The sequence below is a fragment of the Saimiri boliviensis genome, chromosome 16 (genome assembly GCF_048565385.1).
Source record: "Saimiri boliviensis isolate mSaiBol1 chromosome 16, mSaiBol1.pri, whole genome shotgun sequence".
NCBI classification, from domain to species: Eukaryota; Metazoa; Chordata; class Mammalia; order Primates; family Cebidae; genus Saimiri; species Saimiri boliviensis.
Genome location: NC_133464.1, coordinates 62,171,669 through 62,198,037, shown reverse-complemented (window position 1 = coordinate 62,198,037; position 26,369 = coordinate 62,171,669). Strand labels below are relative to the sequence as shown.

Genomic DNA, 26,369 nt, shown 5'->3' with positions numbered 1-26,369 from the left:
CAGAGAGCGGGGGAAGGGAGGGGAGAGGAAAGGTCACCGAAGATGAGAAGTCCTCCAAAAATAGCGGATCATCAGTGTCAATGTTCGTTTCAGACCTTCTTGATGCTCAAGGTACATAAATGACAAGCCTGACCTCCTAAAAAGAATTGCTGGCAGCCAAAAAGTGAAAGAGAAAACTCTAAGAGCCATTCTCCAAATGGGACCAGCTATTGAATAAAAGACTGTCACACTAAATTAGGCTGGGAAATTTATTTACCAGCCAAACAATATGCTAGAGGTAGAGAGAGCTGTCCAGCTCAGCTGAATGAGGCTTACCACAGTTAATGAGGCTTGAAGAAAAATTATGAAAACCCTCTTACAAAGCAGAGCACGACAGACAGGAGAGAGACCATGAGGGTCTCAGTCAAAAGTGCAAGTGATTCTGATTCTTAATAGGCAGAGACAACTGGGCATTAAGTCTCCCATATTGACAACTGGGCATTAAGTCAATATGCCAGTTCTCGGTCCATGTGGAACTGGGTTCAGGCCCCCAGATAGAAGCTGGGCATGGCACAGTGAGTGACTATAACCAATTCAAAAATGGAACCCATTATCCCTAGAATCTTACAGTGCCCAAGTGAATGGCCTCACTCAACGTTCCTGGTGTCTAAGATCAAGGAGCAGAGAAAGAGGACAGCAGCCACAGTCCTGACTGTCCCTAAGGAGCAACTAAAAACCCCATTTAAGAGTGAAATGTGTATCTTGGGTTCTGTATAACCCAAAGTCCATACTATTTCACATTAAAGTTCTCATTCTGAATAACTCCACTTAAACCAATGTTCATTTCATCTGTGCTTCCTGAAAGGAAAGAAAAAGGTTTCACCATGATAAAATAAACTTCTTGATTTATACAAGCTGGTGAGGTTAATATTCTATAACCACATACTTTTGTGTGTCAAAATGTGAATAATTAAAACTGCAAAACCAGAAGCAGAAAATTTCATGGTCAATGTGTGTGGCCCTGTGCTGACTGACTAGCTCTGTTAAGTTCCTGTGACAATCTCTGTGTGGACATACACATTTTCTGTTTCTTCTCTTGGATAATACTAATTCATCATGAAAGAATTTTTTATTTCTTCAGATAGAAATGCAACATGAAAACTTAGAACACCAATATAGTATATGTAATTAATGTATTATTTGGTTTGGGATTCGCTAGAGAAATGAGCGGACTTTGGAAAATAAACAACTGGTGTAAGTTAACTCACAAACTATCACGAACTTGTCTCTTTTTCAGACACAGTGTCTTCTGAAATTTGAGGAAGAGTGGGGATGTGGGTTTTGCTCTTTTTTTTTTTTAACACTTCAAATTTCAGTTATGATTTCCTTGATTTGACTAGAGATTCTTTCTTAGATTTTAATTTCAAGCAAAATGCTCCCCTACTTTTTAAGAAAAGAATTCTCTTTGTGTCAAAAGTAGTCTTTAGTGTCTCTTCCAGGTTGGTTGATGATAAGACACTAATAAAGAGAAAAAAAAAAAAAGGAATTGTAATGGTAACATGCCCACAGTTGGGAGTTGGATTAACCTTTTTAGCTTTTAAATAGTTTGGCATAAAGCCATTACTTCCCAGTTTGGCAGAACAGGTGGAGGTACTAACTCCACTGCCCAACTCTAATGAAAGCACAGTATGATGCAATTTTGAAAGGATTATTACATACTTTTATTTTTAAATAAAAAGTAAAATGTGACAAAGCATATAGCACAATATCTGGGGAATCTTACTAGATGATTGCAACTGAATCACAAAGAAATCTGTCGGTAAATTGGCCTTTAATCCGTTAAGGTGAAAAAGTGTTTTATCTCATTTTCACCATGGAAACTATTATACAATGTAAAACTGTGGGTATGAGTAAAGTATCGTAATTCAAACCAAAAAATATGAATACTTGTATTCCAGCAAATCCAACTTCCTAACCTTCCATATTTCTCTTTGTGAAAACATTCTGGTCATCCCGTAAAACATTTGAAAATTCCGTTAATATTTTAATGTATATACAACTATAAAATGAATATGGAACTGTAAATGAAATGTATTATTGGTACTTATTCTTTATGATTTAATTTTTATGAACCCAGAGCATATTATAAAAGTTCATAAGAAAATTATCAGAGTAAGAGCTTTCATGTTATATTATACATGTTTTTAAATATATTAAAATATGTATTCAATTGTACCGGCTATGAGACTATAAATACTGATGTGAGATTAAAGTTTGATCAGAAAACTTCGATAACCCAGAAAACTAATGGAAACGTTAATTCTATTGAAGTTCTCTATCAAAACAAGAATGTTTCATACCTTTCACATCTAGAGTTTCTGAAAAAATTTATCATTTGCTTTATGATCCTGTACCCCACCAGCAGACCAGTCAATAAGATCAAGAAAGGGAAGTGGGCAAGTGGAAGACAAATCATTCCTTGAAAGGTTCACAGAAGAGCTGGAGACAAGGAAGCCTTCACATCGAGATGGGTTTTTAAATACTACAATATTTTATCTTATTAATAATAATTCTTATTTTTAGATAAACTATTAATACTACCATTTTTATGTATTTTGTCTTATTTTTAGATAAACTATTAATACTATACTTTGAAAATAAAAGAGGGAAAATATCCACACTGAATATTTCTGGAATAAATTCTATTATCAAATAGAGCTTTCACATCATGAGTGGGATGATTTAAAAGTAGACTCTAGTGTAAAGGCATTCTAGCTAATAGACTGAGGCCTGAATTTGCTAACATGTCCCTATGGTCTCCTGAGGAGAAAGTCAGGATTTCTTTCTTTTTAGAGCAGGGTATTTAATGGCGCCAACATGGAAGATCATTTGGACCTCTTGCATTTTGTTAGGTTTTGGTTTAAGTCAGGGTTTCCCTCTGTCACACAGGCTGGAATACAGGAGAATCATCATAGCTCACTGCAGCCTTGAAGTCCCAGGCCCAAGCAATCCTCCCACCTCAGCCTCCTGAGACTAGGGCCATGCACAAGCAGACCCAGCTAGTTTTATTTATTTATTTATTTATTTATCTATCTATCTATCTATCTATCTATCTATCTTTTTATTGCATTTTAGGTTTGGGGGTACATGTGAAGAACATGCAAGATTGTTGCATAGGTACACACATGGCAGTGTGGTTTGCTGCCTTCCTTCCCCTCACCTGTATCTGTCATTTCTCCCCATGCTATCTCTTCCCACCTCCCCGTCCCTCCCCCATTTCCCCCCAACGACCAAGATCTCTCTATACCACCCAGGCTGGTGGCAATCTCCTAGGCTCGAGGAATCCTCCCGCTTCAGCCTCCCAAAGTGCTGGGATTACAGCCATGAGACCCTGCACTGGACCAAAGCTCTTGCATTCTGGACATAATTCCAAGATGCCTAGAAAGTAAAGAGAAATGAAGGAAGCAAGAAGAAAAAAAATGGAGGTCACAACCACCACTGTGTTCCTGTAGATGTCTAATCTATATATCCACCTTTCATCACATTAGTCCCACAGCCCAAAATGGGATATATGACACAACTGCAGTGCTTCATCATCATACATGTAGATCAGAGCAAAAATGGTCCTGACATTAAATAGTATAAATAATAAATATAGTAGGTAAAGATACATGTAACCTCTCGTACACGAAGATTAAGGCTAAGTAAACAAAGGCTCCAGTGAGTCTTTTTGGACCTCAAAGCCTGAGCAGCCCTTTCTCCAGGATCAGGCAGGATAGACCTCTGCATTCAGGCAAATGAAGTTGGACCATTCCCTGCAGCAGCGACAATGAAACCCAATTCACCACAGAGAAGGACCATCCTAAGAAAAGTAGCTCACCCACTGCTCACTGTCCATCATATCACTCTGTTCAGTGTTTCTGAACCTACGGCTAATGGCAACTGTCTTTCATATGCATGTACGTATGCATTTGCATGTTTTCTGTTCTCCGCTGCCAGAACGCAAGCTCCAAGAAGCAGGAACCTCACCTCCCTGTCTTGCCACCATATCTTCAATACCCAAAACAATGATTAGGGCAGGGTAGGTGAAATATTGGCTGACTTTTCCTCAGTGAGTGTTGTGGATGAGGCAGTCCATACTGCCAGAAAAGACATAAATTCAATTTTTTGAAAGTTTGATTTTTATGTGAAATTAAGATAGGAAAAGACTGTCTGGTAAAAAGTACAACAGAAAATATCCCAGGGGCTATTTTTCAGTACAGACTAAATGTAGAGTTTGAACATCATACAATGTGAGGAGTGGGGAGCAGTGAAAGAAAAGGTGAAATGGGAGAAGTCTACTGTATCTAAATTAGAACGTGATGCCTAGTAAGTTGCTGATGTTCTCAGAAGGCAAGGCAGGTTGATAACCATTGCCTGCCTTACAGTTCATATGTTTGCTATTGGTGAGTTGACCAGTTACTTCTTTAAACCACAGCAAGACACATATAATTGCTTCTGTGGGTAACATTGCTCAATTTTGATTAAGAGCTCTACCTTTACTGACATATTCAGTGTGATGCTAAACTTCAGTAGTGTGTTTCCAGGCCTTTAAATATTTCTGGCCATGATACTGCAACTCTAGTGTAAACGTTAGGCAGTTGATAGAACAAAACAACTTCACGCCCTCCAACAAACTCCAACATTCTGTGGATTCCCAGAAAAGAAGATTAAACCCTAGAGTCTCACTAATCTAGAATTTTCTTGCAGATAAGGCAATTAGACTCATTTTTGCTCAACTGCTATTTCCTGCTGGACAAAAAGAATTAAAATCATTATAAGGCCACACACACATTAAAAATCATATATTCAGTGACTACATAAGAAAACTATCACAGTGTAATATATAATACCATTATGGAAGAGTGTTATAGACTGGTTTCTTTTTTATACTTTTCTGTATTTTAAAATTTTTCTTCAAAGAATATTTTTAAAAGAATAAAATTATTTAAGATTTTATTAGTCTGTTTAAGTTTTTACTCAAATATCTTTGTCTTAATTATTGATTGATGTACTATGAAGGAAAGGATGTGCTATTCTTTATATAGTTCTCATTAGTATTTTCTATTTCAGCAAATCATTTTTGTCTTTTGCTACTTATTACACATTGTTTTATAAACTTATCAACTATCTGCAAATAAAATCCATTGCTTCAAGTATACTTTTTAAATGCTTTTAGTTTTGATTGCAGTATTTTTCATGTTAGATTTGCTTAAGCCACATACTTTGTATTCAAGCAGATGTTCACAAAATAAATATGCACATTGAGTTTATGTGGCTCATAATTCCATGTATTACAGATTGTCTCAAATGAGTCTGCAAACATTTTCTTCTGATTCAAAAAACGCATCCAGAATAATATTTAAATTACCGTCACACACCTAATAAAGATGTACAGTCATTTTAACAACCTCTGCACTGTCAATCATTGATAGGAAAACATGACAACATGCTCTGGAGTTATCGTAACAAGCAATGAATTTTAAAGTGCTATAACTCTATAATAGGGCTGGGGTGTCATCTACCTCAACGTGGGTGTTTTGAGATAGTCTCTTGTCCAGTAAAAATACAACATAAATGTATATGTCTCTTCCCTCTTAGTACTCAGGTGGCTACTTCCATTTGGAACAGGTAGTTTCAAATTCAAATTAATGACCAGTTACTTCTTTAAACCACAGCAAGACACATATAGTTGCTTAATTCAAATTAATGACATGATGACTTGCAAATATGGATTATAAGTGTTGTATGAGTTTGCAAGACTAAAACGTTACAAGAACCAAAGGATTGGTTGCTTCCAGGGGCTGAAATGCAGTATTCTCTGGGGTGGCATCATATTCATCTCATATACTAACTACTATTTGTTGAGCACTTAATAGACCTATATTAAGTATTTTTCAACATCTAATTGTCACAACCCTATAAGAAACATTTTCTCATAATTCCCATAATTCCCATTTTATAGATGACAAAACTAAGGAAGAAGAAAGGGATATACGAGGCCCATAGTCACAGCTAGGTAGAAGACCTAACTCCAGAAGACCCTTCTCTCTTAACCATTACTCTGTACTTCCTCTAAAATATAAACCCTGACTTTAGAAGTCACCAATACACATTTCCATATCCGCTTCCCTTCACTGCTTCCTTTCTTCTTTCCAAAATATCTTCATTTCTTTTGACCATAAATTTGTTTCTTAATTATCAAAATGTAAATCCAGTCCAAATTTATCAGTTATTAAAAATGCATTTTCATATCTCCATTAAATTACAGCCATCCAAAAGCTTAACAGTGCATTCTCATTTGTTTATTTACATGAAATTTCTCCTTCTCAAATTTACAGTATTACTTATAACAGCAAAACATAAAATAAATCTTATAGTCTCTAAATTTAATTTTCTAAAAAGACGAGCATATTTTAAAATACTCTGTTATTGCATTCTCTAGAAGCAAGAAAAAAACCAAAAAGGAAACATTTACCAGGCGCCTGCTGGATGCCTTCGTATTCAAAGCGTGTCCTGGGCCAGCAACATCATCATCATCTGGGAGCTTGTTAGAAAAGCAAAATCTCAGTCTACACCCCAAACCTACTGAATCAGAACCTGCATAGTAACTCCAATCCCCAGGCAATGCACATGCATAGAAAAGTTCGAAAATTACCATAGCAGAGAAGCACAGCATGTGTTCATGCCTCCAGTTACCATACTTCAGTTAGCACATTCCCCAGTGTCAGAAGCATATGATATCACCAAGACAGACAGAAGTAAAAGTCACTCACCTGCCTAAGCTCACCCTTATTCTGCCAAGTCAGAATAGGCATGGTTATTGTTAGGTGAAGAGCAGGAAACAGTTTTTTGCCAATAAAACACTAACCGGTTGGACTATAACTTGAAGAAGTTTCAACTTTAGCATAATGCCAATGAGAATTCATACACAATTTTGAGAAAATAAGACATATGATTAGACTACCTTTTAGAAAGATCACTGGCTGTAGGGTAGAAAACACATGGGGTAAGCTTTACAGTGGAGAAGTGTTGGTGGCCTGAGTAATCATAAGCAATGGTAAGATAAAAGAGGTTTAAGACTCAAATGTATTTCAAAGGTAGGCTTGTCAGGATTTGTGATTAGTGAGGAGGGACTCTGTGAGAAAGAGCGAGGAAAGAAGTCAAGGCAATATGATTTGCCAAAATGCAGCTTTTTTTTTTTTTTTTTTTTTAAGAAAATGACTTGAACTAAACACCTAAATAGTTTTGTACTAGCTTAAGAATTAACAGCCGGCAGGGTGAGGTGGCTTACGCCTGTAATCCAAGCACCAAGCACTTTGGGAGGCCAAGATGGGCAGATCACCTGAGGTTGGGAGTTCGAGACCAGCCTGACCAACATGGAGAAACCCCCTCTCTACTAAAAATACAAAAAATTAGCTGGGCGTGGTGATGCATGCCTGTAATCCCATCTACTTGGGAGGCAGAGGCATGAGAATTGCTTGAACCTGGGAGGCAAAGGTTGCAGTGAGCCAAGATCAGGCCATTGCACTCCAGCCTGGGCAACAAGAGCAAAACTCTGTCTCAAAAAAAAAAAAAAAAAAAAAAAACAAAACAGGCAGATCAATAGAACTGAACACAAAGACTAAGCAGCTCAATTCTTTCCTACAAATGTTTATTATGATAAAGGTGACACTTAACCTATTAAGGATGGATTATTCAATGAATCACATGGAGATAAGCGATTAACTACTAGAGGAAAAGTGTTAGCCCTTGTCTTATGCCAAAAGGAGACTGAAGTGGATTGAAAACTTGCATGTGAAAAAAATTTAATAATTGAACAACAAATGGATCTCATGGCACAGAAAGCTATTTTAGACCACAAAAGGAAAAGGTAAAATTCATAAAGAAAATGAATGACAGTCCCGATTCCATAAAAATTAAAAAACATCATTGTATTGCCAAAAAAAATTATGACAGAACCACTTAGGGATAAAGAGATCTTAATAAATGAAAGAAGTAGATTAGGAAGCCAATAGCTAAACAAACAAAGAGGACAGATAATTTACCCAAAAAATTTTAAGAGGAAAAAAAAATTATTGAAGCCTACGCAACATAAGACCCTGTCTCTACAAACAAAAAATGAAAAAATTATTCAAACGTGTTAGTAATTACAGACGTAAAAATTAAGACAATGAGAATGTTTCTCTTGTTAAATTGCATTACAATACTCATTTATTGGTCCAACTGCAGAAAATTAGTAATTTTTAAACAAAAGTCTCTGGAACACAATTGGACAACCTGTTATAAAAAGGTTTAAAATATTCATATTCACCCCAAAATTTCACTTTAGGAATTTATTCTAAGGAATTTGGGGCAGTACACAATAATTACTATGTGTAAGAAATTTTCATTTCAGCATTTCAGAAATGAAAAACTTAAAGTGACTAATAGTAAGGAGTTGAATAAATAAATTACACTTATAAGTTACATTCATATTTGGCAACCATTTTAAAATTATATTTTTCAACAAATATTTAATGCAATAAAATGTATATGAGAAAATACATTTTAAAAGATATAAAGAATATACTTATCCTTCCAATATTTATTACATGCCTACTATCTTCCAAGAATTGTTCTATATAATCATTTTATGATTTGTTTTGCACATAGAAAGCATCCATGTTTAGACAACTTTCTAAAAATTACATATATATGCATGTGTGTGTATGTGTGTGTGTGTGTTTGTCTCCATAGCCATAAAAATATTTACGGAGAAACACAACCTGATGTTAACAATAGTTGCATCAGGATGATGGAATATGCATTTACATTTTCTTATTTATCTTTCTGTGATTTCTAATTTTCCACAATGAACATGTATTAGTTACATATTTTTTAAAAATAATAAATTTTGATCTACCTTAAATTTCACTAGACAAAGAGGAAGAAACTTCTTTTTAGACTCTTTTAGGTGAAAGAAGACAGGTTGGCATTCTCAAAAAGAAATTAACCCAGTAAAAAGGAAAAATAAAGGAAATAAATACTCAAAAAATGAAAAAGAAAGAAAAAAATTACATGTGACTCTGCAGAGTAAAAGTCCGCATCCCATAAAGGCTGTCACAACACCACAGGCAGGCTGGCTCCTTCCCACCTGAGAGCACCTCAGGAACCTGCTCTAGAAAGGCTCTGATGTTGCCCTGGGCCGTTCCTGGACCAAGGTCAAAGGCACAGAGTCAAGCATTTTGACTACCCTTGATAAAGTAATCCCCTTTATCAGTTGGCACACATGATATAAAATAGTTTAAGTTTAGCTTTTTAATAAATGGCTTTTTACTATGACTAATTCTATAGCACGATCAGAGTTCATTTTACCTCTTCCAAAGGAAACATTAAGTAAATTGACACACTCAGTGGAAAAATGTGAAATGTACAGACATGTACCATGGGTCAGCTTCTAGCAACAGTAAAAAGAATCTTGCCAGATTCAAGGATTATGATGACCATATAGAAATAAAATTTAAATTTCTACTTAATGATTTGATGTTGATGTATTTTGGCCAGGAACTAATACCTGGCGTCACTGTAAGCTACTTACAATGCCTTAGGTGACTGACATCTCTGGGCACACACTCCCATTTCTGTCACCCCTGCCTCTTCTGGTAAGGTATCATTGGCCCAGTTTTATGCATTTGGACATCAAGGATGAGAGAGCATTAGTGACTTGTCAAAGGTCACATATGAGGCAGAGATGATGTCAGTTTGAGCCTGGCATGGACTGGGTGTCTCCCTTCTGCCCTCCTCAGAAACCCTAAACAAGTGCTGACTCACTCTAATATATGACTCAAGGAATATTCAGTGTGTGCCAGGCACAGTGCTAGAAATGCCTGTTTCTAACTCGTACAGCACCCCTGCTATGAGGTTAGTTTTTATTTAATGATAACATTTTGATATTGTGAGAGTAACTGGCCTAATCTCACACAGCTAACAGATGCCAGGATGAGACAACTTACATAGATTATGATCATGCGTGGAAGATCCCAACATTTCCAGCATTTCCCCAGGAAGCTTTTTACTGCAGATCTAAACAACAATATACACACGCACGCACACTATAGGCTGATGATCAAACACACAATTACCCTTTTGGCCTGTTTAAGCCAGTTCAATGAGTTTCAGTGTACCCATCCCTTCCCTGCATTTGCTTACTCCAGAATCCTATTCTATGTCTGCTCTGAGGCATAAAATGTTATTGTTTTCTGCATTGGAGTAAGGCATACACTAGGAATCACTGCATACATATGATTAAACATTTACTATGGTTCAGCCTGGGATAATTAACCGTGCTTCTTGCATTTGCTTATATCCTTGTTCAGGATTTATTCAGTTTTATTAAATTCTCTTATTATACTATCTAAAGAAAACCTTCCTCAGACTCTAAGGCTGCATACACTGCTCAACAGAAATAGAATGCAAGCCACATTGTAATGTTAAATTTTCTAATGACTACATTAAGAAAACATAAAAAGAAATAGGTAAAAGTCATTTTAATAATGATGTTTTTAGAAATCAAATCCAGTTGACCCTTGAACAACGTAAGTTTGAACTGTGCAGGTCTGCTAATAAGGGGATTTTTTTTAACCAAACACAAACTGAAACTATAATATGTGTAGGATGTAAAACCCACATACAAAGAGGGCCAAATTTTCATATACACAGATTCTGAAAGACTGACTTCAGGGCTTGAGTATACACAGATTTTCGTAAATGCAGAGGGTTGGAGATTCTGAAGCCAATGTCTCACATATAACAAAGGATGACTGCATGTCTTAAGTATCATTTGTACAGACATCAATATTAAGAATATTAATGAATTACTTTTATTTCATACTAAGTCTGCAAAATCCAATGGGTAACCTACACTTTCAGCACATCTCAATTCAAATAAGCTACATTCTAATACTCAAAGCCATATACGGCTAGTGCTCACTACACATTTTGCACAGTTGCTCCAAGAACAGGTACACATTGGAGTTCCAACAGTGGATTGGGATATCAGTCCAGTATTTGCTCCATTTGATTTTATTCAAAAAATGCTATGTCACTGACCAACATCAAATGTTGATAAGCTTCTATGAGATTCCTGCGGAACTCCAATCACTACTGAATGTTGTTGTTCTAACATAAACCTAAAAAGAGAATTTAAATGTATCTTTGATCCATTAAATATTTTTAAAAGAAAACTAGTATAACCTAAAAAGAAGTAGAAATGGATTTCAAAGGGAATGCTTCCAGCTTTTGCCCATTCAGCATGATATTGGCAGTGGGTTTGTCATAAATAGCTTTTATTATTTTGAGATATGTTCCATTGATACCAAGTTTATCGAGTTTAGCATGAAGGGCTGTTGAATTTTGTCGAAGGCCTTCTCTGCATCTACTGAGATAATCATGTGGTTTTTGTCTTTGGTTCTGTTTATGTTATGGATTACGTTTATGGACTTGTGTATGTTGAACCAGCCTTGCATCCCTGGGATGAAGCCTACTTGATCGTGATGAATAAGCTTTTTAATGTGCTGTTGCAATTGGCTTGCCAGTATTTTATTGAAGATTTTTGCATCAATGTTTATCATGGATACTGGCCTGAAGTTTTCTTTTTTAGATGAGTCTCTGCCAGGTTTTGGTATCGGGATGAGTTTGTTTCATCAAATGAGTTAGGGAGGATTCCCTCTTTTTGTATTGTTTGGAATAGTTTCAGAAGGAATGGTCCCAGCTCCTCTTTGTACGTCTGGTAGAATCTGGCTGTGAACCCATCTGGACCTGGTCTTTTTTGGTTGGTAGACTATTAATTGTTGCCTCAACTTCAGCCCTTGTTATTGGTCTATTCATGGTTCCAACTTCTTCCTAGTCTTGGGAGAGTGCAAGTGTCCAGGAATTTATCCATTTCTTCCAGATTTACTGACTTGTGTGCATAGAGCTGTTTGTAGTCATCTCTGATGGTAGTTTGTATTTCTGTAGAATCGGTGGTGATATCCCCTTTATCATTTTTTTATTGTTATCTATTTGATTCTTCTCTTTTTGTTTTTTATTAGTCTGGCTAGCAATCTATTTTGCTGATCTTTTCAAAAAACACCAGCTTCTAAATTTATTGATTTTTTGAAGGTTTTTTTGTGTCTCTATCTCCTTTAGTTCTGCTCTGATCTTTGTTATTTCTTGTCTTCTGCTAGCGTTTGAGTTTTCTTGATCTTGGTCCTCTAGCTCTTTCCATTTTGTTGATAGGCTGTCGATTTTAAACCTTTCCTTGCTTCTCATGTGGCATTTAATGCTATAAATTTCCCTCTAGACACTGCTTTAAATGTGTCCCAGAGATTCTAGTAAGTTGTATCGTCATTCTCATTGGTTTTGAAGAACATCTTTGAAATCAGGCACTAGACAAGAAGGCCCTCTCTCACTACTCCTATTCAATATAGTATGGGACGTTCTAGCCAGAGCAATCAGGCAAGAAAAAGAAATAAAGAGTATTCAATTAGAAAAGTACAAAGTCAAATTGTCTATTTGCAGACAACATGACTGTATATTTAGAAGACCCCATCATCTCAGCCCAAAATCTCCTGAAACGGATAAGCAACTTCACCAAGGTCACATGATACAAAATCAATGTGCAGAAATCACAAGCATTCATATATACCAATTATAGACTAACAGAGCGATATCGACAGCAAACTCTTATTCACAATTGCTATGAAGAGAATAAAATACCTAGGAATACAACTAACAAAGGATGTAAAGGACCTCTTCAAGGAGAACCACAAACCACAGCTCAAGGAAATAAGAGAGGACACAAACAGAGGGAGAAACATTCCATGCTTATGGTTAGGAAGAATCAATACTGTGAAAATGATCATACTGCCTGAAGTAATTTACATAGTCAATGCTATCCCCATCAAGCTACAAATGACCTTCTTCGCAGAACTGGAAAAAAAACCTTAAACTTCATATGGAACAAAAAGAGAGCCCACATAGACGAGACAATCCTAGGAAAAAAGAACAAAGCTGGAGGCATCACACTACCTGACTTCAAACTATACTACAAGGCTACAGTAATCAAAACAGCATGGTACTGGTACCTAAACAGAGACATAGACCAACGGAACAGAACAGAGGCCTTGGAGGCATTGCCACACATCTACAACCATCTGATCTTTGACTAACCTGACAAAAACAAGCAATGAGGAAAGGATTTCCTGTTTAATCAATGGTGTTGGGAAAACTGGCCAACCATGTGCAGAAAGCTAAAACTGGACCCCTTCCTGACACTATACACAAAAATTAACTCCAGATGGATTAAAGACTTAAACACAAGACCTGAAACCATAAAAACCCTAGAAGAAAACCTAGGCAAAACCATTCAGGACATAAGCATAGGCAAGGACTTCATGACTCAAACACCAAAAGCGTTGGCAACAAAAGCCAAAATAGACAAATGAGATCTAACTAAACTCCAGAGCTTCTGTACAGCAAAAGAAACAATCATTAAAGTGAACCAGCAACCAACAAAATGGGAAAAAATTTTTGCAATCTACCCATCTGACAAAGGGGTAATAACCAGAATCTACAAAGAACTAAAACAGATTTACCAGAAAAAAAAAAACCCATTCAAAAGTGGGCAAAATATATGAACAGACACTTTTCAAAAGAAGACATATATGAGGCCAAAAACATATGAAAAAAATGCTCATCATCACTGGTCATTACAGAAATGCAAATCAAAACTACATTGAGATAGCATCTCACGCCAGTTCGAATGGCAATCATTAAAAAATCTGGAGACAACAGATGCTGGAGAGGATGTGGAGAAATAGGAACACTTTTACACTGTTGGTGGGAGTGTAAATTAGTTCAACTATTGTGGAAGACAGTGTGGAGATTCCTCAAGGACCTAGAAATAGAAATTCCATTTGACCCAGCAATCCCATTACTGGGTATATAATCAAAGGATTGTAAATCATTCTACTATAAAGACATCTGCACACATATGTTCATTGCAGCACTGTTTACAATAACCAAGACCTGGAACCAACCCAAATGCCCATTGACGATAGACTGGACAAGGAAAATGTGGCACATATATACCATGGAATACTATGCAGCCATAAAAAACAGTGAGTTTGTGTCCTTTGTAGGAACATGGATGAATCTGGAAACCATCATTCTCAGCAAACTGACACAAGAATAGAAAAGCACACACCACATGTTCTCACTCATAGGCAGGTGTTGAACAATGAGAACACATGGAGGGGAGCTTAACATACTGGGGTCTGTTGGTGGGGCTAAGGAGGGACAGCGGTGGGTGGGGAGGTTGGGGAGGGATAACATTCAGAGAAATGCCAGATATAGGTGACAGGGAGTATGGAAGCAGCAAACCCCATCGCCATGTATGTACTTATGCAACAATCCTGCATGATCTGCACATGTACCCCAGAACCTAAAGTATAATTTAAAAAAAAAGAATATATAAAGGTATAAAACATACTGGGATGGATAAATAAAGGTTCAAATTCAGAATACTCCAATACTGTAATGGTGATATGTACATCATTTATAACTCTGGTATGAAGGTGAAAAGACCAAGATATTAAAAAGAACTATAGGTACAATAACTTAATAGACATACAACATTAAAATATGTGAAGAGTAACATAAACACAAAGTAAAAGCATAGAGTTTTATATGCAGTCAACACTAAATTGTTAGCTTAAAATAGATGGTGATAGTTATGTTGCATGTAAGCCTCATGATAATCACAGCAAAAACGTGTAAGATGCATAAAAGATAAAGAAGTCAAAGCACACCTACAGAAAACTGTCTAATCACAAAGACAACAAGAGGAAGAAAGGAACAAAGGATCTACGTGTCCCACCATTGGGATAATGCATAATTCGCAGCATATTGGGTAGATTACTCAGAAGGGTCTTGTCTTACTAGAAGGGAAGATTTAGCATAGTTAAATGCTGCTCTGGTCCCACTTCAATGATACAAGCAACCTCTCCTACACACACACACACACACACACACACACACACACACACACACACACACACACAGCACTTTCCAACTACCTTAAATACACATAAAAATAGCTCAAGAATATTTATGGGAATACATGGGAATACAAAAATCAAAGATCACGAGGCACACAAAGATGCAGGAAAATACAGCTATAATGAGGAGAAAAGTAAACCAATCTAAATTGGTCCAAAATTGGCACATGTTAAATGTTAAAATTAGCAGAAAATACATTAAAACAGTTAAAACTTTAAGATGTTCAAAAGTTTAGCAGAACCATTAAAAAATCAATTAGTAATTCTAGAGGAAAATTACAACTAAGATGAAAATCAATGGATGAGATTCATAAAAAGTCAGATCTTGCAGAAGGTTAGTAAACACTAAGATAAAGAAATAAAACCTGTATTAATTTTATTTCTTTATCTTTATATTTACTAACCTGCAGATTAAAGAAAGAAAAAGATCCAAGTATCAGTGAACTGTAAGAAAGCTTTAAGTAGAATAATATATATTAAGTTGAAATACCCAAACATGACACGGGGGATAGAAAAAAAAGTTTGAAGAAATAATGGAGAAAGTTTTCTTGTATTTGATGAAAAAAATCTGTAAACTCACAGTAAAAACTGAAACTCCAAGCACAGGAAACCTCAAAAATATTATGCCAAAGCATATCATAACCATAATGAAATGGCATCTAATCAATTATAAAAAGAAAAACCTTAAAAGCAGAAAGAAAAGGAAACGTTATGTAAAGAGGAACATAAATAAGAACAATGATGTAATTCTCATCAAAACACTGCAAGTCAGAAGACACTGAAGCAGAATCTTTAAAGTAGTAAAATAAAACTTTCAATGGAGAATTTTATACCCAATGAAAATATCTCCTTAAATGAAGATATGTTTTCAGACACTCAAAAGCTCAAAGAATCAGCAGATTCATGCTGTGAGAAATCCCAAAAAGAAGTCCTTCAGACAGTGTAAAAAAATTATTAAAGTATAACTGACACTCAGCAAACTGAGTAAATTTGGAGATATGTATATGCCTGTGTAACCATCATCACAATCAATATAATGAACACATTCATCAGACACAAAACTTTCCTGGTGTACCTTTGTAATCCTCTCCCACATCCTACCTTCTACCCAGGCAACTGTTGGTCTGTTTTGTGCCATTATAGATGAGTTTGCATTGTTAGGAAGAAGGGACAGTTGCCTGTAAGCAAGACCAGCCAGTCAGGGAAAGCAACCATAAATACTCACTGGTTACCATACTACAACTAAATCTCTCTCCTCTTCTTTACTGTATCAGTAAGAAAATTGAAGTATTTAACAGACCTGTCAAAGGTCACACTGCAAGTTAAGTGACAAACGTAGGTCATTGGATTCCAATTTCCAAACCCTTTTCCTTAAACCATACTATAATTGTCTCTTTAGAAACGCATTAAAGTACATATTTATTCAAAATTTCTCTCCCAAACTTAAATAACAAAGCATGTAATGATATTATACAATTTCTCACATCCTATTTCAGACTTTGAAATTTATCAAGCTTTTTAGACTTATCAAGAAACACATGTAGATATACTCAGCAATTTGAACCAGAACCTTTTCCACTTTTGATTCAAAGTGTGTAACTAAACCCATTCCACGGTTTGCTGTATTTATTTGCTATGTCATAATAATATGATATATGCAATCCATTGTAGGACTTCTGTGAATCTTTAGTGCCTCCTCTATTACGGTTTTGAATTGTTAAGATATATGTGTATATATATATTTACTTGATATAAATATAGGACATATATATCGATATTCATTCAACATATATATTTAGAATATTTTTAAATATTCACTTGATTTATCTGTTATACACAGTTTAATTTTCCAGACTGAACTTTGTTCATATTTTCTAGTTACATGATTTGACACTTGGCTTTTACTCTTCAAGGATACTGATTTATCCCAACAATGTTTCTCTCCTTTAAAATATTTATGAATAAATTTTTTAAGTGCTCGAGTAACAACTGAAAACATTTTTATTGATCACCACTAGCAGCTTTCAAAAACATGGTATTATTTATTAACTTCTTCCTAGCCTCCCACCTACTACTCCGACTCCACTGAAAATTCTGAGCCATTTATTTCACTTCACTTCTTCAGGTAGCTTCTCAATTTGGAGAAATTGTAGCACTGTTTGCTGGACAAGGCTGACCTCTAAGATTCTGATGGATGATTCACTATTTGAGATCCCTAGAGCTGGCTCTATAACCAGCTAAGCATTCATGCTTCCAACTCAAGGCTTTGTCGCTATAGCCTGCATCAAAAAAAGACATTGACAGACCAATAACATCTACTTTCCACTTGCCTCTCACAATTACTCTATGTGGTAGTGAACTTCAGGAAGTGAGGTTTGCCTAGCATGAGACAATGTGGTGTCCTGCAATCCTCCAGTCCTGCATTAATTTCAGAAGTTTCTAAACCCTGCAGCCTCTTCCACTAAGCCAGCCTTGGCTTCACCATAATTTCCTATAGTTCTGTAGATCAGAAATTCTGTAGATCAGAAGTCCAACATGGGTCTCACTGGGCTAAGGTCAAGATGTTGACAGGGCAGTGTTCCTTTCTGGAGAGTGGAGGGGAAAATGTTGCCTGGTCTTTTCTCATTTTGGGAGGCTACCTTCATTCCTTGGCTTCTTCCTCCACATTCAAAATCATAAAGAGAAGGGCAAATCCTTTTCATATTGCTTCATTCCTACTTTTCTGCCTCTATTTTCTACTTTTAAAAACTGGTGTGATTAGATTGGGCTCACCTAGAAAATCCAAGATATTCTTCCCATTTCAACCTTAGTCATATATGCAAAGCCCATTTGGCCATAAAAGGAAACATAGGCTCCAGAGATTAGAACTTTGGACACCTTTGGGGAAAGAGACTATTCTGCCTTCTGCAGATGAATGTATATTCATATACGTATATGTAAAATGAGTAGGAGACACTAAGAAACAATGGGTTTTTAAATATATAGGATATAAATTTGCCTGTGTAAAAATATTTTATATCTACATTTAATGTGATATTTGCAAATATGTAACAAAAGGAGTCCTTAATTAAATATAAACATCCCTCTTCAGTGAGGAATGGGATTAGGAGTGGATAGGAAAAACAATGTACACATTTTACTTGATTTAAACTTATATTGCTTGATTTTATAATCACACGGGGATTTTTATATCATTCTTTAGATAACATAATGTTAAAAATAGATATGTAAAATAAAATCACAGTAATTTTTAATATACCATATTACAAAAATATATTACATCTTAGAATATAGTTCTGTTATTTAAAAGAGGTCCATATGCAAGATGGGTCTCCTGAATACATCACACCAATGGGTTTTGACTCTTTATCCAATTTGCCGGTCTATGTCTTTTAATTGGACTGCTCAAGGAAATAAGAGAGAAGACAAACAAATGGACAAATATTCCATGCTCATGGATAGGAAAAATCAGTATCATGAAAATGGCCATAACACCCAAAGTAATTTATAGATTCAAAGCTATCCCCAACAAGCTACCACTGACTTTCTTCACAGAATTTTAAAAAATAAAAAAAAAAAACTACTTTAAATTTCATATGGAACCAAAAAGATCTCACATAGCCAAGACAATCCTAAGCAAAAAGAACAAAGCTGGAGGCATCACACTACCTGACTTCAAACTATGCTACAAGGCTACAGTAATCAAAACAGCATGGCACTGTTATCAAGACAGATATGTACAGAACAGAACAGAGGCCTCAGAAATAACACCACACATCTACAACCATCTGATCTTTGACAAACATGACAAAAACAAGCAATGGGGAAAGGATTCCCAATTTAATAAATGGTTTTAGGAAATCTGGCTAGCCATATGCAGAAAACTGAAACTGGATTCCTTCCTTGCATCTTATACAAAAATTAACTCCAGATGGATTTAAGACTTAAATCTAAGACCTAAAACCATAAAAATCCTAGAAGAAAACCTAGACAATACCATTCAGGACATAGGCATGGGCAAAGACTTCATGAGTAAAACACCAAAAGCCAAAATTGACAAATTGCGACAAAAGCCAAAAGTGACAAATGGGATCTAATTAAACCAAAGTACTTCTGCAAAGCAGAAGAAACTGTCATCAGAATAACAGGCAACCAACCTACAGAGTGGGAGAAAATTTTTGCAATCTGTACATGTGACAAAAGGCTAATATCCGGAATCTAGAAAGAATTTAAACAAATTTACAAGAAAAAGACAACCTCATCAAAAAGTAGGCGAAGGATATGAACAAACGCTTCTCAAAAGAAGACATTTATGCAGCCAACAAATACATGAAAAAAAGCTCATCATCACTGTGATTAGAGAAACGCAAATCAAAACCACAATGAGATACCATCTTATACCAGTTAGAATGGTGATCATTACAAAGTCAAGAAACAACGGATGCTGGAAAGGATGTAGAGAAGAAAGAATGCTTTTACACTGTTGGTGAGAGTGTAAATTAATTCAACCATTGTGGAAGACAGTGTGGCAATTCCTCAAGGAACTAGAACCAGAAATATCATTTGACCCAGCAATCCCATTACTAGGTATATACCCAAAGGATTATAAATCATTCTACTACAAAGACACATGCACACATATGTTTATTGCAGCACTATTCACAATAGCAAAGACTGGGAACCAACCCAAATGCCCATCAAGGATAGACTGGATAAAGAAAAAGGGGCACATATACACCATGAAATACTATGCAGCCACAAAAAAAGGATGAGTTCACATCCTTTGCAGGGACATGGATGAATCTGGAAACCATCATTCTCAGCAAACTGACACAAGAACAGGAAAACACACACCACATGTTCTCACTTATAAGTGGGAGTTGAACAATGAGAACTTATGGGCATAGGGAGGGGAACATCATACATGAAGGCCTGTTGGGGGAGGGGGGGCTGGGGGAGGGATAGCATTAGAAGTACCTGATGTAGATGACAGGTTAATGGGTACAACAAACCACCATGGGACCTGTATACCTATGCAACAAACCTGCATGTTCTGCACATATACTCTGTAACTTACAGTACAATAAAAAAAATAAATTTAGAAAGTGGTCCAAAAATAACCACATGTACAATACTAAGAGGAAATACTTCAAAACTATAGACAAGAAATGGGTACAGCTATATAATAAAATTATGCAACATGATTTGGGAATCTACAAAAACACTTGAAATCTTGAAATAAATACACAGATATTCTACAAATGTGATAGAGGACATTGAATATCATATTGACATTAAATCTTCCAAAATAATTTATTGGTTAAAAGACTGGCCCAATAAACTACTAATACATTTTTAAACGCGATAATAATTAAAGCCATATGGCAGTCACACAAAATTCAATTTCTGCAGAAGTGGATTAGAATAAATAGCCAAGAAATACATGCGTAAAAAGAGACACACGCACACTTACTTGGAGAATTATTCAAGCTTATCTTATCACAAATGCCAAAAAGAATTGTGAATAGTTTAATGAATAGTTTAATGCAGGATTTCTTGACCTCAGTGTTACTGACATTAGGACCAGGTAATTCTTGGGGGTGGGGAGTGCCCAGCAGATATCAGCAGAAATCCCCACCTACCTCTCCTGTCCTCTGTCTCTGGTTGTGTCAGCCCAAAATGTGTTCAGACAGTGCCAAATGTCCCCTAGGAGACACGATAACCCCCTGTTTGAGAACCATTGGTTTAAAATAATATATATATGTGTGTGTGTGTGCACATGTGTATGTTTGTGTGTATATACATACATATACATACTTTAAGACATATGTATCTTTTTTCAAACAAATATCAAAAGAAAAAAAGGTTTCTTTTTCTCACCTCGCTAGTAATCAAAGAAATACATATTAAAAGAATAAGCATATTTTTAAACAAAATTTAATCAAAACAGGGGCAACCAAAACGTGTGAGATACTAAACACTGGCAAAGCTGAATTAAGATAGCACTGATTGTGGGAAGGAAAGTTCATAAAAACTTCTGGAAAGGTTTCTAGAAAGCTATTTAGCAATATGTAACAAGAGCCTTACCTTCATTCCAGTAATCTTGTAATCTAATAATATTGTTCCAGAGTCTTCAGGACTCTAACCTGAGGAAATAAATCAGAGGTATGAAGAAATATATGGTTCAAGATATTTATTACAGAATTACTGAAAATAGTAAAAGTTGAACAACAATGAGTGAGGGGTAGAAATAAGATACAGCCATATAATGAAACAGGCAAATATTAAAAGCACATGTTTGAAAAGTAAGTATATTGAAAACTGTTTATGATACAATATTCTATGGAAAAGCTAGTATACAAATCTGTGTCTAAATTTTGCCCAGCACCTGCTGTGGTACTCAACATGTATTTGCCAAATAAATGAATAATTGCATTTTCAGATACGTATATCTAATGCTAAGAACTGCAATTACTTTTGCACCAAACTAATAACATCTATAATGGGGTAGGGAATATTATGAAGTGGCAACTGAAATGTGTGAGGTAAGAAGAGAGAAAAATAAAGGGGAGCTTAATAAGAATTTAGCTATTTAAAATTAGTTTTGGTAGCTAGATTGAATTTATTAAACAGAAAGGACTGAAAGTGGATTTGGGCAATTTTGATTTTTTTGAACCTTCTACATTTTCCAGCATCAGTACAATCATTATATTACTTCTATAATTACTCTTTTTTTTTTTTAATTTGAGAAGTCCCTCTGGATTTTCAAACTGCAGTCTCATTTGATTTCTTCGGCTACAGACCAGACTGTCAATTGATGCCACAAATCAACCAGATTACTTGGTATGTGCAACACAGTCCATTTAATTACTATCTTTAAAAAATGATTGCAATACCAACTTCTCCTAACTCAATAATAGTTTAAAAAAAAAAAAAAGGCTTAACACTAAAGTGGGTGCCTGCCTAGGTCAATCCTTTTCAGCAATTCTTTCATAAGTTTTCAATTCATTTGACTCAGTCCCTGTTTGATCCACATTTAATTTTGTATGTAAAAATTTTTACGAGACACTCTTCTGTGTGCTTCACCAAAAAGCAAGGGATATTATATCTACAGCACTTCCGTTAAATTAATTCTACGGTTCCACCTTGTAGTAACCGAGCGAGTTAGAAGGAACGCGCCAAGCTCTGAGTTCCAAATTAAGACTGAGGGACAGCGAACACTCAAAATTTTCTCCGCCTTAAGAAGGGGTCTGATTATCTTTTATACCTTGATTTATGTAGGGGAAGGGAGTACCTACCTGAATCAGAATTTTACAGAAGCAGAAAAAGGGGTTACCGGCACGGATGGTTTCCATACAATTACCAAGAAGGTTGGGGGTGGGTGGCGGTGGCGATCCCGCTTCTTCTACACAATGATCAAAGGGAAACTTTTTCTTACGATAGCAGGGGCGAGGTATGCCAAGCAGAACACAGATACAATGGTTACAAGTGTTAAGAACAGTAGCTTCAATGCTTCTAAGTGCAGCATGGCCCAGTTATGCACCCAAAGGGGCTATGGTAAGGAGGGAGAAACAAGGTTGGAATTTACAGCTAAAATGGAGTCAATTATCCAGGGTAGGTTATTACAATCTAAACAGCAATCAAATCCCTCTGGCATCAGTTGTTAGACTCCCATTATCTTCCATTATTACTCAAGAGATCATTATTTCCTAAAGATTTACAGAAGTTTTTCCATTTCTACTGTTTACTGTATTTAATTATAAACTGAAATAACCAGACAGCATTTCAAGATTCAGTTTCCTCCATTGGCTTGGTTTTCCTTTAAAATTCACAGATGGGCTTGTTTAGAATCCGGTAACCCTTGGCCTCTCCCTTGTGCATAACCAGGTGAACTGCTCAATGAACCCTATAGGATTGTTCTTTTTGTTTCTCCTTAGCCTTCAGAAAAAAAAAAAGAAAAAAAAATACCTTAAAGAGCACTCCCAGGAGAGAGTAAGCAAAAAACAAAGTGAGCCATTCTAAGACTTCTGTTATACTCTATTACTCTCCTGCCCCTCTCATTTAGCTAATTTAGCAAACAACTCTAGGCTTCCTCCTAACTCTTCACACAGTTCCCATCAACAGTCAGGCTTAGTTCCCTAGGAAAAATTTTCTATCTTTTCCAAAAGAAATTAAGTTTTCAGTGGCAGTTAACCACAGAATCTCTCTAGCCACCACAGAACACTAACTATTGTGTACTGTTTTACCTAATGAAATCATGAAGCTACTGTAAGCAATGTTTGGTGATGAAATTTGACCATCTTTATGATGTTAAACATGAAACAAATGAGGTAACTACCATGAACTATGTCGCCTACAGAAAGCAATGATTACTTGCAGACCAGTAACCTTCCTTTCTGCTGAAATTCCTTGTTGATCTTGTGGTTAGATGTCTATTTAAGTTAGCCACCAAACTGAGATTTTTTTTTATAGTAACAGCAATGCTTATTAAAAAGTAGAGTCAAGATAATATGAGTAAACAAAAATGTGGGTCATCCTATTTCTGGAATACCCACTTCTCATAGCCATAGCAAACAGAAATAGACATCAGAGCTGGCACGGACTCTGAGACGATTAGAGTTGTGACACATCAGCTTTATCAGAACTCACACTATGAAACTTTGACCAAGAAGATCTCAAGATATTTTATGAATTCTGGTACTTTAAAATACCAGAAAGCAACTAACTTTTCTTATTCAGGGTAATTTTTTATTTCAAAATTCTCAAGAAATCATCCGATTCCTTAACTGTGATTAAACGTCAGGATCTTGGAGAACTAAATTTTATACCAAGTTTTATAAATAAAAGTATATTTCAATACAGATTTTTAATGTGTAAGCTTTCCCAGACAGATTTCTTCCCCAAATCTCCACATTTTAGCACAATTTATAATTTTTACAAAGTGTCAGTTGGGAGCTTTTGTATCTAAAACACAGTTTAAAGATTGAAAAGGGCCTGGGCATGGTGGCTCACTGCTATAATTCCAACACTTGGGAGGCCAAGGAGGAAGGATCACTCAAGCCTAGAAATTCAAGGCCAATCTAGGCAACATATGGAGACCCCATGTGTACAAAAAATTTAAAAAAAAATCAGCCAGGCATAGTGGTGTGCATCTGTAGGTCACAGCTACTTAGGAAGCTGAGGTGGGAGGACTGCTTGAGTCCGGAAGATGGAGACTGTAGTGAGCTGTGATTCAAACACTGCATTCCAGCCTGGGCAGCCTAGCTAGAGCCTGTCAATCGCTAGAGCCTGCCAATCAATCAACCAAATCAATGGAGACTAAATGTTTAAAAGCCGTATAACCTTGTTGCTCAAAGCATTGATAATTTAGGAGTTCCAAATACCTCCTTTCATATTCAAGTCATTAATAAGTTATTTTGCATTCTTTCCCAAGTCTCTCTGGACTTTTTTTTCACTCTTTTCTGCTTCCATTATAGCCCCCCAAGCCCCAAATACGCCATTATCTCTAGCCTGGTTTACTGCAGCATTCTCCTAACTAGCTTCTCATATCTATCCTTGCCCCTTTCCAATCCATTCTCCACATGGCACCAGAACCACCTTTTCCAAATCCAAATCTAGTTATGTTACACACCCACCCCACAGAGAACCCTTCAAAAGCTTTTTGTTTTCCCATAGACGAAGGTCAAAATGTTTCATATGGCCATTAGCACCCTACTTGCTCTGGACTCTCAGAGCAATATAACGTATTGCCTTTGCTAAAGTCAGAAAATACTGTTTTCTATATTTTTCTATTCATCCGGCCGAGTTTAACAAAAATACTACCTTTTTCCAAGATGCATTTTTTTAGAAATGTCTCTCATCAGCAGAATCTACATACTTCATACCAGTTTGATTTGGTCTACTATTTTACTTCTCTGAAGCAATTTTAATTAATGGTTTGTTGCTTTCTCTGGAAAGCAAACACTTTACTCCAAAGAGAGTGAAAAACCCCCGAGATGAATCGTATAATAATCAAAAAGCTGAATGCAGTTTTCTCTAGGAATTGAAATCATTTCCTGAGAAATTCAATGTGCTTGTTTCACTGGAAGAAATTCTATTGCCAGCACTTTATTGATTCCCTTAGGATTGTGTGATCTTTTGTTCCATACAATTGGGCAGTTTTGAGGTTTGATATACCTCAGCCAACTAACAGCAAGAAAACAATCTACCCATTTTCAGCACCATGCAGCAAAGAGTTGTCGTGAGTGTGACCTAGCCTGGGAACCTTACCTCTTCCCATCCTTTGTTCTCCTCTTTAATTTTAATCATGTGAACTGTGCTTTAAAAAAGAAAGAAAAAAAAAGCCAACCAAAAAAAGTGAAATCCTGCTGTCAGCCCCAAGGACATGTCATCTTTTATGGAACTCAGCTTAACCGGGATCTAAGAGGTTCAGTTCTATAGTAGGTTTTACAGAATGATTGTCTGCTCCCAGGAAAGCTAACCTGAGGTCAGGTAACTAGATAGTAGAGGAAGCTATCGATCTGCTTGAAAGACTTGTTATAAATCTTTTATATGTTGAAGTTTTAGAGGTTTTGTCCCAGCAGCTCAAGATCTTTGTCATGATTTCCAATATAGTGCTTCCCTGGATCTAACAGGGCTTTATTCAAATCCAAGTTGGTGTGTTCTCTTTATTTTGGTCATTCTGATAATTTTCCTTTATGCATTTTAAGTACTGATATTAGACCTTAGAAGCTTTAATGATGTTCATGTGCGTAGTATTATCTTGCCCAAAATCTTGTCTTTGAATCTGTTTGTTTACAACTGTGTCTTTAGTGTTACATGTAACAATATTGATCCTTACACTTATGCCTTAGTAACACTTGTGGGACATTCCTTGTGAATAATACCTGCATTCATTTTCTATTGCTGCAGTAACAAATTAACAGAAACTGATTTAAAACAACACATTTATTTTCTGAGTTATTGAAGTGAGAATTCTGAAATATTTCTCACTGGGCTTAAATCAAGGTGCCAGCAGGGCTTGTTTCTACTGAAGTTTCTGAGGGGCGATTTTTTTTTTTTTGGCCTCTTTTCAGCTTCTAGTGATGTCTCCTCATCTTTGGGTTGTGGCCCATTTCTCCATCCACAAAGCACTTCACTGCATTCTCTGCTTTTGTCATCATCCCATCTTTTTCTCTGCTGCTAGTCAAATCTCACCCTGCCTCTCTAAGGATTCTTATAACAACATCGAAAGTCCACACAGATAATCCATAATAATCTCTTCAACTCAAG

At 36.1% G+C, this 26,369-nt stretch overlaps 1 long non-coding RNA gene across 1 annotated transcript in view; it reads right to left on the bottom strand.

Annotated features, from left to right (window-relative positions):
* LOC141581630 (uncharacterized) overlaps positions 1–26,369 on the bottom strand; it is a 358,748-nt gene that overhangs the window by 57,073 nt on the left and 275,306 nt on the right. The window contains exon 4 of the long non-coding RNA XR_012514383.1: positions 21,186–21,244. This is a non-coding gene — a long non-coding RNA (uncharacterized LOC141581630). The remainder of the gene's footprint in view (positions 1–21,185; positions 21,245–26,369) is intronic.